Genomic DNA, 15,074 nt, shown 5'->3' with positions numbered 1-15,074 from the left:
ATGAAATGTTCCTTTGCTCATTATCCTTTTTAAAAAGTGTTCATGGGATGTGGGCATCACTGGCAAGGCCAGCATTTATTGCCCATCACTAATTGCCCTTGAGAAGGTGGTGGTGAGCCACCTTCTTGAACCACTGCAGTCCATGTGATGAAGGTACTCCCACAGTGCTGTTAGGGAGAGAGTTCCAGGATTTTGACCCAGTGACGATGAAGGAACGACGATATACTTCCAAGTCAGGATGCTATGTGACTTGGAGGGGAACGTGAAGGTGGTGGTGCTCCCATGCGCCTGCTGCCCTTATCATCATCATCATCATCATAGGCAGTCCCTCGGAATCGAGGAAGATTTGCTTCCACTCAAAGTGAGTCCTTTGGTGGCTGAACAGTCCAATGCGAGAGCCACAGACCCGGTCACAGGTGGGACAGACATTCATCAGGTGAAGGCAGGGGGTGGGGGTGGGTGGGACTGATTTGCCACATGCTCCTTCCGCTGCCTGTGCCTGACCTCTTCATGCTCGCGGCGTTGAGATTCGAAGAGCTCAAAGCCCTCCCGGATGCACTTTGTCCACCTCGGGCGGTCTTTGGCCAGGGACTCCCAGGTGTCAGTGGTGATGTCGCACTTTACCAGGGAGGCTTTGAGGGTGTCCTTGTAACATTTTCGCTGCCCACCTTTGGCTCATTTGCCGTGAAGGAGCTCTGTATAGAACAATTGCTTAGGGAGACTAGTGTCTGGCATGTGAACTATGGGGCCTGCCCAGTGAAGCTGATCGAGTGTGGTCAATGCTTCAATGCTGGGGATGTTAGCGTGGGCAAGGACACTGATGTTGGTGCGCCTGTTCTCCCAGGGGATTTGCAAGATCTTGCGGAGACACTGTTGGTGATATATAGGTGGTAGAGGTTGCAGGTTTGGGAGGGTGTTGCCGAAGAAGCTTTGGCGAGTTGCTGCAGTGCATCTTGTAGATGGTGCACACTGCAGCCACAGTGCACCGGTAATGGTGGGAGTGAATGTTTAAGGTGGTGGATGGGGTGCCAAACAAGCGGTCTGCTTTGTCCTGTATAGTGTCGAGCTTCTTGAATGTTGTTGGAACTGCACTCATCGAGGCAAGTGGAAAGTATTCCATCACACTCCTGATTTGTGCCTTGTAGATAGTGGAAAGGTGTTGGGAAGTCAGGAGATGAGACACTCGCCACAGAATACCCAGCCTCTAACCTGCTCTTGTTGCCACAGTATTTATGTGGCTGGTCCAGTTAAGTTCCAGGTCAATGGTGACCCCACAGGATGTTGATGGAGGATTCGGCAATGGTAATGCCATTAAATATCAAGTGGCGGTAGTTAGACTCTCGCTGGTTGGAGATAGTCATTGCCTGGCACTTGTGTGGCGCGAATGTTATTTGCCACTTATCAGCCCAAGCTTGAATGTCGTCCAGATTTTGCTGCATGCGGGCATGGACTGCTTCATTATCTGAGGAGTTGCTAATGGCATCGAACACTGTGCAGTCATCAGTGAACATACCCACTTCTAACCTTATAAGAACATAAGAATTAGGAACAGGAGTAGGCCATCTAACCCCTTGAGCCTGCTCCGCCATTCAACAAGATCATGGCTGATCTGGCCGTGGACTCAGCTCCACTTACCCGCCCGCTCCCCATAACCCTTAATTCCCTTATTAGTTAAAAATCTATCTATCTGTGACTTGAATACATTCAATGAGCTAGCCTCAACTGCTTCCTTGGGCAGAGAATTCCACAGATTCACAACCCTCTGGGAGAAGAAATTCCTTCTCAACTCGGTTTTAAATTGGCTCCCCCGTATTTTGAGGCTGTGCCCCCTAGTTCTAGTCTCCCCGACCAGTGGAAACAACCTCTCTGCCTCTATCTTGTCTATCCCTTTCATGATTTTAAATGTTTCAAAAAGATCACCCCTCATCCTTCTGAACTCCAACAAGTAAAGACCCAGTCTACTCAATCTATTATCATAAGGTAATCCCTTCATCTCCGGAATCAACCGAGTGAATCATCTCTGTACCCTCTCCAAAGCCAGTATATCCTTCCTTAAGCAAGGCGACCAAAACTGCACGCAGTACTCCAGGTGCGGCCTCACCAATAACCTATACAGTTGCAGAAGGACCTCCCTGCTTTTGTACTCCATCCCTCTCGCAATGAAGGCCAACATTCCATTCGCCTTCCTGATTACCTGCTGCACCTGCAAACTAACTTTTTGGGATTCATGCACAAGGACCCCCAGGTCCCTCTGCACCGCAACATGTTGTAATTTTTGATGAAGGGAAGGTCATTGATGAAGCAGCTGAAGGTGGTTGGGCCTAGGACACTGCCCTGAGGAACTCCTGCAGCGAGGCCATGGGGCTGTGATGATTGACCTCCAACCACCACAACCATCTTCCTTTGCGTTAGATGTGACTCCAGCTAGTGCAGAATTCCCCGCCCCCGGCCCCCCCCCCCCCACCCGATTCCCATTGACTTCAGTTTTACTGGAGCTCCTTGATGCCACACTCGGTGAAATGTTGCATTGATGTCAAGCGCAGTTACTCTCACCTCACCTCTGGAATTTAGCTCTTTTGTCCATGTTTGGACCAAGGCTGTAACGAGGTCTGGAGCCGAGTGGTCCTGGCGGAACCCAAACTGGGCATTGGCGAGCAGGTTATTGGTGAGCATATGCCGCTTGATAGCACTGTTGACGACACCTTCCATCACTGATGGGGCGGCAACTGGCCGGTTGGATTTGTCCTGCTTTTTGTGGACAGGACATACCTGGGCAGTTTTCCACATTGTCAGGTTGTTGCCAGTGTTGTAGCTGTACTGAAACAGCTTGGTTAGAGGCGTGGCTAGTTCTGGAGCACAAGTCTTCAGCATGACAGCTGGGATGTCAGGGCACATAGCCTTTGCTGTATCCAATGAGCTCAGTTGTTCCTGGATATCACGTGAAATGAATCGAATTGGCTGAAGACTGGCTTCTGTGATGATGGGGACCTCAGGAGGAGGCCGATATGGATCATTCACTCGGCACTTCTGGCTGAAGACGGTTGAAAATGTTGCAGCCTTGTCTTTTGCACTTGAGTGCTGGGCTACGCCATCATGGAACCACCTCCTCCCATCAGTTGTTTAATGGTCCACCACCATTCACGACTGGATGTGGCAGGGCTGCAGAACCTTGATCTGATCTGTTGGTTGTGGGATCGCTTAGCCATGCTGCTGCCACTGTTTAGCATGCATGTGGTCCTGTGTTGCAGCTTCCCTAGGTTGGCAACTCATTTTTAGGTAGATCTGGTGGTGCTCCTGGCATGCTCTTCTGCACTCTTCATTGAACCAGGTTTGGTCCTCTGGTTTAATGGTAATGGTATAGTGAGGGATATGCCTTGCCATGAGGTTAGATTGTGGTAGAATACAATTCTGCTGCTGCTGATGACCCACAGCGCCTCATGGATGCCCAGGTTTGAGCTGCTAGATCTATTCTGAATCTATCCCATTTAGCACAGTGGTAGTGCCACACAACACAATTGTTTTATAAACACTGTATAGCTCACAGCTTGCCATAAAATGTTTTTTGTAAAGCTTCCAAAGCCAACCACCTGGAAAGGGTCTGGAAACGTCTGATGTGAAATGCCCTTGGTCAGTCACAGCCTGGATCTAGAACACAATATTAGCCACTGACACAGCACAAATTGGCACAATGAGCAGGATCAGTAAACAAGGCTGTAACAATTTGTATGGGAAATCCAAAAGTGCAGTAAAGGATATTCTTCGGAGATGGAGGCTAAAAGCATAGGCTGGGCTGAGGGAGCTTTATTTTTTTACCTGGCTATGTTACACCTGACCTGGAGAGGTTTTGTATCAACACTGGATGTAAAATGTAGAAAGCTATCCCCATTCCCATCTTGATATTGTAACCACAAAATGTAACTTTGACAGAAAAGATTAAAAAGGAAAAATTTAACATTCAAAATGTCTGCACTTCTGAAATGGCGCTGGGTGCAGTTGTTTGTGAACGGCAATTTCTTTTGGAGTTAATTACTTATACATTGTCCTGTGTTTAAGTTTTGGGATGTGCTGTGGGAAAACTGCTGGATGAAGGCTTCCCTCCTCATAGTCATGCTAATATTTCTTCTCATCTGAATATAGTTTAAAGATGACAAGAATGAAGTATTTGAGCAGCAAGAATGTCATTACCAGGTGCATTAAATGATAATGATCATGAACCATTGGGAAATGCCTGCAGTGATCACCAGCAACTTTCGAAAAGTTTAATTAAGCAGCTGTGCATTTTAATTGCTTCACTCAAATGGAAAGCTGACTCAAAACAAGGAAAATGAGCAGACATGCATGTTAACCTTTAGACTTTTGAGAGCCAATGGGTACGGCCTGCACCCACTTTCACACTAAACCATTCAACCATAAGATCTGAGGTTTGATTCCAGGTCAGTGCAAATTAATGGACCTCAGTGTGGCGTTAGTGCGTCAGAGCCTGTGGGGTAAGGAGCCAAAAATCGGCCAGGATTCACATTCCCGATTGCTACCCAGCGATCCCTGCCAAAAAGTGCGCACTGTGTTGGCCCAGACCCATGCTTGAATGGCGTGCCAACACTCGTACTTTCCAGACTTGCATGGAGAATGATGGCCACTTGGTGAGGATCAGAGTGTTACTAGCGCTTGTGGAATCATATCCCCAGGAAGAGGAAAGCCTTCAGGAGTCAAAGGGAAAAGAAACTAAAGGGGTCGGCGGACATTCTTGAGGCACTCTTAGTGGTAGCATTACAAGGACATTGCAAATTTCCAATGAATAAAAATGTCTCCGATTCCTATAGGATTCTATTTGCTGCTTATGAAATAGGGAAAGCAAGCAGTGGTGGATGAATATGTTTTCAACCAAGACATAGCACTCAACGAGCCGCACACTGTTGGCCAATATTAAAGCTTTCCTCTACATCATTACTCACAAAACAGGTTGGGGGCTACTTGCAACCCACCTCCCATTATACATAGTCCTCAGCTGACCTGCTATTCCACGGGCCTGTCCATCTTCATTCATCGCTTGGCTGCAGTATGTTGACCAGGTTAGGATTTGATGCTCTTCTTTCCCTCGCCTTTTGTTTTTCTCCAGTGAAAGAAGACAAGGGATTGTCATTTGAAGGTGGGATTTACCCAGCATCCATAGAGGATGTGAAAGGGATCTCTTTTTTTTGTTGATTGAGACTGGGATCCACTTGGCTCCTGCTTATGGTGGCATGAATGAAATTAGGAGCTCATTGCATGAGGAAATCGCAAGTACAGACTTATGCCCCTATCACACATTACAGCATTTTGTTGTAACCTCAAGTAGGATGGAATACAAGTACGGTATTGTTTGGGACTTTGCATAACACTGTCAGGACAATGCAGATCATCCTTTAAAGGGAGTTAAGTAAACCAAAGTGACAGGCAGCTATGGGACTCAAACTGACATTGCATTTGGGAGGCATATGTTCAGACTGTTTGAGTTACGGCACTGTTTAAATCTGGAGCACACCGGTAAATATATTTTGCTGTGTTTGTATTAACAGACAGAAGAAATGAATCACTTTCTTCCAAGAGAGGGATTCAGAAATGAAGCCCTCTCTCGGCTAAAACATCAACAGCTTTCAACCGTTTGCAACAGCAGTCAAGTGGCAAGATAGACAGGTTTTCAAACAGTAATTTTGCAATTTCTTTTTTGTAAATTCTAATGTTTTTGATTATAGCTTTGGTAAAATACATTTGCATTACATCACCTTTTGAAACTCATTTATCCAACAGACGTTAAGCTGGAGGGGAAAAAAACAATTAATGATCATAACTGACACTTCAGCAGAGAACCCGGGCTACTGTACTATTATTCCCAAGAGCACTGCTAAAAAAATAAAGCTCAACTATTGAGATAATTAAAGCAAACTAATAAATGGTACTCATTTGAATGGAATGTCTAAAGTTTGTTTGAACAGGTGCATTGGTGGGAGAACCATTCTCCGAGGAAGAAACTGATTAATAATATTTATTCAGTTTAGAAATCGGATTCAGCATTTAAACTTACTTACACTTCCTTGTATTAACTTGTGTTTTCTGTTGGAATTTCAGGGAACTGTTTGTAGCACAGAAAAAGACCATGGACATGGAACTATCAGTGTAATTATCATTATTACAGAAGTTTTAAAAAAAAATTCCTGTGGATGTGAATATCGCTCCCAAGTTGCCCTGAGGTGGTGGTAATGCAATTGAGTCTTTTCGGAGGAAAGTTAAGGGGTTAAGAGCCAACCATGTTGGTAGGGGACTGGGAGTCACATATAGGCCCAGACCAGGTAAGGACATCAGGTTTCCTTCCCTAAAGGACATTAATGAACCAGTGGGGTTTTACAACAATCCAACAGGTGCATGGCCATTCTTATGCATACCAGCTTTTTAAAAACAAAATTCAAATTTTCAAATTGCTATGGTGGGATTTGAACTCTTGTCATCTGGATTATTAGTTCAGGTCTCTGGATTACTAGTTCTGTAACATAACCAATCCACTACTGTTGCTTATATCGAGCTGGTATTGACTGAAAGGAGAACACTTAAAAGAATAGATATGGCATATTGCTGCTGAAATATTGCCTCTTGGGGGAAAAAAGGCAATAATGGCAACAATTTGTTAATTGCTAGAGCATAAAAGGCCAAAACAATTGGCAAATTCAATATCCAAAGACTCCAGTCCCAAATTGTTCCAGCACCCAATTTACAGGCAATGTTTCAGAACAGGAAACAGAGGCACGTCTTGTACGAGAACCCCATTCATTCAGCACCAGTTGTTGTTGAAAAACCAGAAACACTGGTGCTGCCTTGTATTTCAGGGACTGAAATATCTTGTTTGTGTAGCCTCGTAGAAGACTGTCCTGATATTCACAAGCAGTCTGCTCATTAAAAGGACTCAAAAGGTCAGCATCAGAAACAGGTAGTGCATGGAGAAAACACACTTAGTATCCAGATAATGGCAGGACTCGGCATCAACAGAAAGGATACACCATAATTATAGCCTTTCTTTACAAGAGGAAAAGGTTATTGGGACCAACTAGTCCATCCCATTTCCAGGGATCAACTCTGCTGGCCTACCTTCTCATTATGTCCCTCAATTCTTTCTCTCTCTAGAAATTGTCTCTTCATCCCATTTATCCTGTCTACTTCAATAGCTTTCTCTAGGAGCATATTCTACAACTCAATTATCCTTTGGGTAACTTCCCTTCTTACAACTAATTTTTAAACCTTGTTCCCTCTTGTATTTGTGGAAATTTGCATTTCCCATCTGTGGAAAATACAAACCTCAGAGAACATAGTGGGCATGAGTGTAAAATTTAGTAACAAATATACTCCCTTGCCTAAAGTATGTTTTAAATAAAAGACTAGTGCCATCAGCTGCAGAGAAACTTTGAGAGTAAAGAAAGATTTTAAGGTTAAGGTCAACACACCAACAATTCACAGAAGCAGATAGGACACTCCATCCAGTCCATGAGCTGTGTGTGCAGGGCACTTCCAAGACACTGCTTTTCAATTCCTGCACTCATTGCATTTGGGGACTGTCATTCTAAAACACATGTTGTGCTGGAGAATTTTCAGATTTGAAGAACGTACCCTGGTTGTGGTTGTTCTATTGCTTGCTTTCCCTCTGTTCTCCTAATGCAGACAACCCCAACTTGTTCTCATTGTTTGAGGCACTTTCAGCTGGAAAATATGAATGCAAACCCAGTTTCCTTTTTGGCTTGAGACTTCTATATTTTTGAGAGTGAATTTGATGCTCAGCAAAGTAAGGGATATTAGCACTAGGGCACCTTGTGTCTCCACATTAATTCATCCAGGTCAGGTACTGGGTATGCTGGTCCACCATTGGCGGCCGTGTCTTCAGCTGTCTAGGTCCTAAGCTTTGGAATTCCCTCCCTAAACCTCTTCACCTCTCTCTCTCCTTCCTTCAAGACACTCCTTAAAACCTACCTCTTTGACCAAGCTTTTGGTTATTTGTCCTAATAACTCATGTAGCTTGGTGTCAAATTTTGTTCGATAACGCTGCTGTGAAGCGCCTTGGGACGTTTTACTATGTTAAAAGCGCTATATAAATGCAAGTTGCTGTTGAACTGTCTGTTCTGATGTAGAGTAAAGCTCCCCAACAATGAAATATTATAGCATCTTTTTCAAATTTCAACCTTGAAATTTAAAGAAATCCTTGACATGGATCTTGCATTACAAGCTGAAATAGAACTTGGTGTGGAAAGGGTAAACCGTGCTTGCAGAATAAATCGAAAATGCTAACCTAAACACATTCTCTTGTGCAGTTCAGATATGCTCCTGTACATCTCTAAGGGCTCAGTAATTGGATCTTCTTGGAACTCCTTCATTTATTCAGGCTATACCAAATACAATTATATAAACAGATTATAAAGAAATGGTGTGAGCTGTGATGCAAAATAAAGCTTCATCATATTCAAGAATTTTGTTTCTCAAACAATACCTTTTATTTTGCATGAAAAATGCAACTGTTTTTTCAAACCCTGCAACTGTCAAACATCAGCAATGTCATTCTGATATTATATCACCTTGAAATATAGTTGTAGAGATATTACTATAATATTGAACCATGATAAACCACAATAGAGGCTCTACAATTATGACAAGTATTATAAATCATGCTGTCATTCCTACTCCATCATTTCAGGAGCTAGACAACATCTTATTCTGTGAAAAAGCAATGCTATTCCTAAAGGAGATGCTAGACTTGATGAAACTTGAGTTTTTTTTTCAATATTTTTCAATAAAAAGTCATACTAAGGGATATCAAACATTTATAAGGACAGTAGTGCCTTCCTCCTGAAAGAAAAAGTGATCCCTTTGGATTAACTTGTAATAAACATGTGCTTTCTCTCTTCAATAGGCTGTCTTGCCAATTCTCTCAACTTCCAGAATTGCTACCTCATCCCTCTATAAATGTAGAGAAATTAAATATTGCATGGTGCCCCCCACTTACCAACATGCCTGGACGAACTCTGAATGGATATATATTCAGCTTACTGCACTCTTAATTCATATCTATTAAATTCTGCCATTTCATGTCTTCTACCTCACTGGTCTTCCTCCTCTGGCCCCCACCTCCAACAAACTGCAATTGAAGGTGATATTGTGCATGACACATCGTTCTGGGAGATGCTCCATCATTAATACAGTCACCAAAGTATAATCAATCACATTTTTAAACTCACTTCACTTTGGACCCAAATCCCCAAAACTGAAAGAGACAACACCGTGCAGAAACGTACAATAATTTACCCTGTAACAACATTTTGGAGTTGCCAATTCTTAAACAAATTAGCATCACTTCGATATGAAAATAAAAAAAGTTATAAATGCTGCAAACCTGAACCAAAGAGAAAATCCTAGAAATACACAATGGGTTAAACCAACATTTTAAAGATAGGTTAACATGACGCCCGGAATTTGCGGTCAACAGCGAAGCAATGGTGCTCGCCACTGACCTCAAAGAAAGCTGCCCACAAAGATCTAAAGATCTCGAAAGCGTGAATTTCAGCTCTCCCGACCTCAGTTTGAATCTGCCGCAAAATTAAGCGAATCTCCAGCATCCATCAACAGTGATGTCATCAGGCAGGCTGAGCAGCCAATCATATTGAAGAATTCCCACAGATAGCAAACCTGGAAGTAAAATGCACAGATTCTAATTGACTTGTTATAAATTTTACAGAGCTAAATAAAGATTGGGACATACATATAGGATTGAGGCAGAAGTTAAAATGTCAAACAAACTTTAAAAAATATATATTATTTTAAAAACCATGTCATTCTTAACATATTAATTGAAAGATTTGAACATTCCAATAAATTAAATTCATTTCAGGGCTGGAACTGTTGTTAAGCAGTCAAAACGCCGTTAAAAACCAGGTACACCTCTTTCAACAAGGCTTACCTTTTTCAGCTAGGGGGTGGGGGTGGGGGTGGAGGTGAAACAGCGATATTCCAGTTTTCGTCCTTCGGCATGATTTGAATTGATTGCCGGCTCTGCGGAGTTTCACAGCACAATCTGTGGCGGAGCAGGGAATGACTGACACCAATTTCGGGATTTCCATGTTTATCTATACGTGCACTGATCCCAGAAGTTGTTGCCACTTTCAGAGGAGTAATGATGGAGAACGCTGATAGTTTTGCCATCATTACTATCGCAAAATTCAGGCCATCTTTCAGCTCCTTATTGGAACTGGTCAGAGCTCTGATGAAGGGTCTTCCTCCAGTCTCTATCATCATCATCATGCTCTGACTGATCACTAGAGTTCCAGCACTCTGCTTTGGTTTATCACAATACCGATTGACATTGGAATCAGTCAACTACACATGCAGCATTCAGTTTGTTTATAGGCAAGCCTATAGGTGAATGCTCCTTGGAGTTTGGGGCATTTCAGCTGAGCAGGGAATCTGCAGTCCTACAATGTGTGCGATCACACTTGCGCTCCTAAAATCAGTGTGATGGTATAAATAAATTTTCTGCCCCGCCGATGTCTATAAAACTTCAAGATTATGAAATAGCTTGATAGGATAGACGCAGAGAAGATGTTTCCATTTGCAGGCGAGACCAGCACAGGCAGCCATAAATATTAGATTGTCGCTAATAAATCCAATAGGTAATTCAGGAGAAACTTCTTTACCCAGAGTGATAAGAATAGGGAACTCGCTATCACAGGGAGTGGTTGAGGTGACGAGCATAGATGCATGCAAGGGGAAGCTAGATAAGCATGAGGGAGAAAGGAATAGAAGGATATATTGATGGGGTTAAATGAAGAAGGGTTGGAGGAAGCTCATTTGGAGCATAAACGTAGAAAATAGGTGCAGGCCCTTTGCGCCTGCACCGCCATTCAATAAGATCATGGCTGATCATTCCCTCAGTACCCCTTTCCTGCTTTCTCTCCATACCCCTTGATCTCCTTAGCCGTAAGGGCCATATCTAACTCCCTCTTGAATATATCCAATGAACTGGCATCAACAACTCTCTGCGGCAGGGAATTCCACAGGTTAACAACTCTCTGAGTGAAGAAGTTTCTCCTCATCTCAGTCCTAAATGGCCTACCCCTTATCCTAAGATTATGTCCCCTGGTTCTGGACTTCCTCAACATCGGGAACATTCTTCCGACATCTAACCTGTCCAGTCCCGTCAGAATCTTATAATCTCAGTTTCGATGAGATTCCCTCTCATCCTTCTAAACTCCAGTGAATAAAGGCCCAGTTGATCCAGTATCTCCTCACATGACAGTCCAGCCATCCCTGGAATCAGTCTGGTGAACCTTCGCTGCACTCCTTCAATAGCAAGAACATCCTTCCTCAGATTAAGAGACCAAAACTGAACACAATATTCCAGGTGAGGCCACCATGGATCTGTTGGGCTGAATGGCCTGTTTCTGTGCTGTAAGTACTTTGTATTTATAATACTTCGTAAATACACAATTACAACTGACAGTTACAAAGCATGCGTGCTGAGTGGATGGATATTTTGCAGTGCTGTGTTCTCATGGCATTTCTGGACAGTGACACAGCAAGGGGTAGGCATTATTATACAAGACATGAACACATTGCAAAAAACAATTTCATGATATGGGTGAATAAGGTAAGAGCAGTTTCAAAGATCAAATCAGACAAATCAATAGTCAGTGAAAAAATAATTTTTGTTATTGACAATAGCAGTACATACATCAATATTAAATATGCAAGTGAATCATCTGAGAATACAATTCAGTGCAACATGGGAGAAAGCTGTGCCAACGCAGAATACAAATTCGGTTCACTTATTACCATACAATTTCACGTTAAAAAAAAATCTTGCATCATTCTTCAACAGTTGCTGGTTTCTGGTTCTCGTCATGCAATGTTCAGACATCTTATACCCTTTGTCATAACTCTCAACTCCTTGGCCGTGCTTCTACTTGTTCCAAGGCAATTAACTCTACCAAGTCTCCGGTACAAAGGCCCATCAATTTCTTCGCAATATCTTCGCCACCACCAACACAATCCAAACACCAAGCTCCTGCTTCCCACCCCTCAGCATTCTAAAGTGACTGTTTCTCCCTCCGTGACACCTTGGTTTACTCTTCCAGCATCCCTAATAGCTGAAATCAGCACATAATTAGTGATTTCATGTGAACTTCAACCTTTTACACACTATTCTCGCTGTAAAAATCCTTGGAAAAAGTTGAGCCTTGTTGCATGAGGTGTGACTTAATTTTTAACATACTAAGTACAACCTCTCTGGCCATGAAGAACGAATTTTAGAAGTGTGGAGTGTCATTACCTCCATTCCATGATAAAAATTCCATAGATTTTTTTTTTTACAATAAAAATGTTTTTTTTAAGTTTGATATTTCAGCTTTTACCTTAATTCCATGTGCATGTCCCAATCTTTATTTTGCTCTCTGTAAAATGATTAAAAAGTGAATGATGATCAGTGTTTTTTACTTCCTGGTTTGCTGTCTGAGAATTCTTCAGTCTGATTGGCTTATCAGCTTGCTTGATGACTTCACTGTTTCCTGCACGCCAGATGCCCTATAGATGGCCCAAAATTGAAATTGACATAATTGGGAAAATCCATGTCACAAAGCCCACTAAATCTTTGTGGGCAGCTTTTTTCGAGGTCAGCGGCAAGTGCCGTCCCTTTGCTGCTGATCGCTAAATCTGGGCCAATGCATATGTAATAAAATTAAGAACTGCTTTAATTATAGTAATTTAATGCACTGGGTAACCCCCGCCCACCCCCCCGCCCTGAATATTTGTTCAGAAAAGGATTTTTACCAATACATTCTCTTTTGTTTGTTTAATGGAAACAAATGAATATTGGGAGCATTTTCTTGCCTCTAGGCTATACTACAAATTGTGTAAATGTTGGTCCTGAGTTACAAGTGTTTTCCTATCTGCTCATTTTCCTTGTATTAAAAGATATGTTAATGAACAATGTACTTGTTAGGTCCTTACTACTAGGGGGATCAAGGGGTATGGCGAGAAAGCTTGAATGGGGTACTGAAGTTGCATGTTCAGCCATGAACTCATTGAATGGCGGTGCAGGCTCGAAGGGCCGAATGGCCTACTCCTGCACCTATTTTCTATGTTTCTATGTTTCTATACAGGAGCTCCTCCTCCACAGTCCATTACGGACATACTGTTAGTAGAATCCAGGAGTACTGGGCTGCCGATACCCTGACAGGGCCACAATAAAAGCAGTTTTTAAAAAAATAGATCAGCGCATACCAACCCAACCATATTTATTTGCAAACAAAAATTATTGCCTTCCAGCTTTTGAAATATACTGGATACAACACCACCAAATTTGGTAGTGTAACGGAACTGAGGTGCTTATTGCTACAATGGTGATCGGGAAGATGGGAAAGAGAATTGTGCTGCCTCCATGAAAACATTTCCTCCCATCATCACATCTGAATCAGTCCAATAGCTGTGGTATCAATGCTCCTACACGAGTAATATGCAGAAAGTGGTCATCTGTAAGTCCTCATGCTAAGCCTCCACTTGTCGTAATGCTGTACGACAATGTACAATATCAAGGAAGGGAACCACAAGCAAAAGTTTTATTGGTCAACAACATTTTATCTTGAGTTAAGAACATAAAAAATTAGGAGGAGGAGTAGGCCATACGGCCCCTCGAGCCTGCTCCGCTATTCAAGATCATGGCTGATGGCCTGTTCCCCATAACCCTTGACTCCCCTATAGTTCAAGAATCTGTCTATCTCAGCCTTGAATATATTCAATGACTCAGCCTCCACTGCTCTCTGGGGTAGAGAATTCCAAAGATTCACGATCCTCAGAGAAGAAATTCCTCCCCATTTCCATCTTAAATGGGCAACCCCATATTCTGAAACTATGCCCTGAATTCTAGATTCTCCCCACCCTGTCAAGCCCCCTCAGAATCTTATTCATTTTACTAAGATCAGGTCTCATTCTTCTAAAATCCAGTGAGTACAGATCCAACCTTTCCTCATAAAACAACCCCTTCATCCCAGGAATCAACCTAGTGTACCTTCTCTGAACTGCCTCCAATGCAAGTACAGGTTGAACCTCCCTTTTCCGGAACTCCATTATCCAGAAGCATCCCTCGTCCGGAACCATTCCCAGCCACCAGGTGCCGCATGTGCAGAATTCCAACATGAACAAATTGAAGTCCTTCCTCGCTGCCAACTCCTACAATCGCTGGCCTGACCCCGCGATCCACCGCACCCCCCCGTCCCCCAATGATCTCTCTGCCACACTCCCAGCCCCAAGCCAGCCAGCCCGGATATCCCCTTGCTCAGTACCTGCACCATCCAATTTACTGTGACAACCCCTCATCCAGAACAGGGCAGGTCCCGAGGGTTCCGGATAAGGGAGGTTCAACCTGTATATCTCTCCTTAAATAAGGAGACCAAAATGGTACGCAGTACTCAAGGTGTGGTCTCACCAATGCCCTATGTAGTTGCAGCAAGATTTCCCTGCTTTTATACTCCATCCCCCTTGCAATAAAGGCCAACATTCCATTTGCCTTCCTAATTACTTGCTGGACCTGTATGCTTGCTGGACCTGTATGCTAACTTTTTGTGTTTCATCGACAAGGACACCCAGATTCCTCAGTGCCACAGCATTCTGTAGTCTCTCTATTTAAATAATATTTTGCTTTTCTATTGTTCCTACCAAAGTGGATAACCTCACATTTTTCCACATTATACGCTATCTGCCAAATTTTTGCCCACTCACTTAACCTATCTATATCCCTTTGCAGACTCTGTGCCCTTCTCACAACTTGCTTACCCACCTATCTTTGTATCATCAGCAAATTTAGCTGCAATACACGGTGCCTAAACTCTTGAGGCAACTTGTGCCCAATTTATGGATGATATTAGCTTTTTTAATGAGATACTAAAGAGTTGAGAAATTCTAAGGAACTCAAGTGGTCCGTGTCTTACAAATATGTTGAGAATTTGTTCATATTTTCTCGTCATGGACTGAAATATTCTACCAGCCTTGGTTTCAGCTTGTGTGTGTGTTTTTTT

General features: G+C 43.0%; 1 protein-coding gene across 1 annotated transcript in view; it reads right to left on the bottom strand.

Moving 5' to 3' along the window:
- Nucleotides 1-15,074, bottom strand: part of camta1a (calmodulin binding transcription activator 1a) — a 1,521,665-nt gene that overhangs the window by 1,342,959 nt on the left and 163,632 nt on the right. The window lies entirely within an intron of this gene.

Source organism: Pristiophorus japonicus, chromosome 18 (assembly GCF_044704955.1).
Source record: "Pristiophorus japonicus isolate sPriJap1 chromosome 18, sPriJap1.hap1, whole genome shotgun sequence".
NCBI classification, from domain to species: Eukaryota; Metazoa; Chordata; class Chondrichthyes; family Pristiophoridae; genus Pristiophorus; species Pristiophorus japonicus.
The sequence above is the reverse complement of the archived record's forward strand: the minus strand, read 5'-3'. Positions and strand labels throughout refer to the sequence as shown.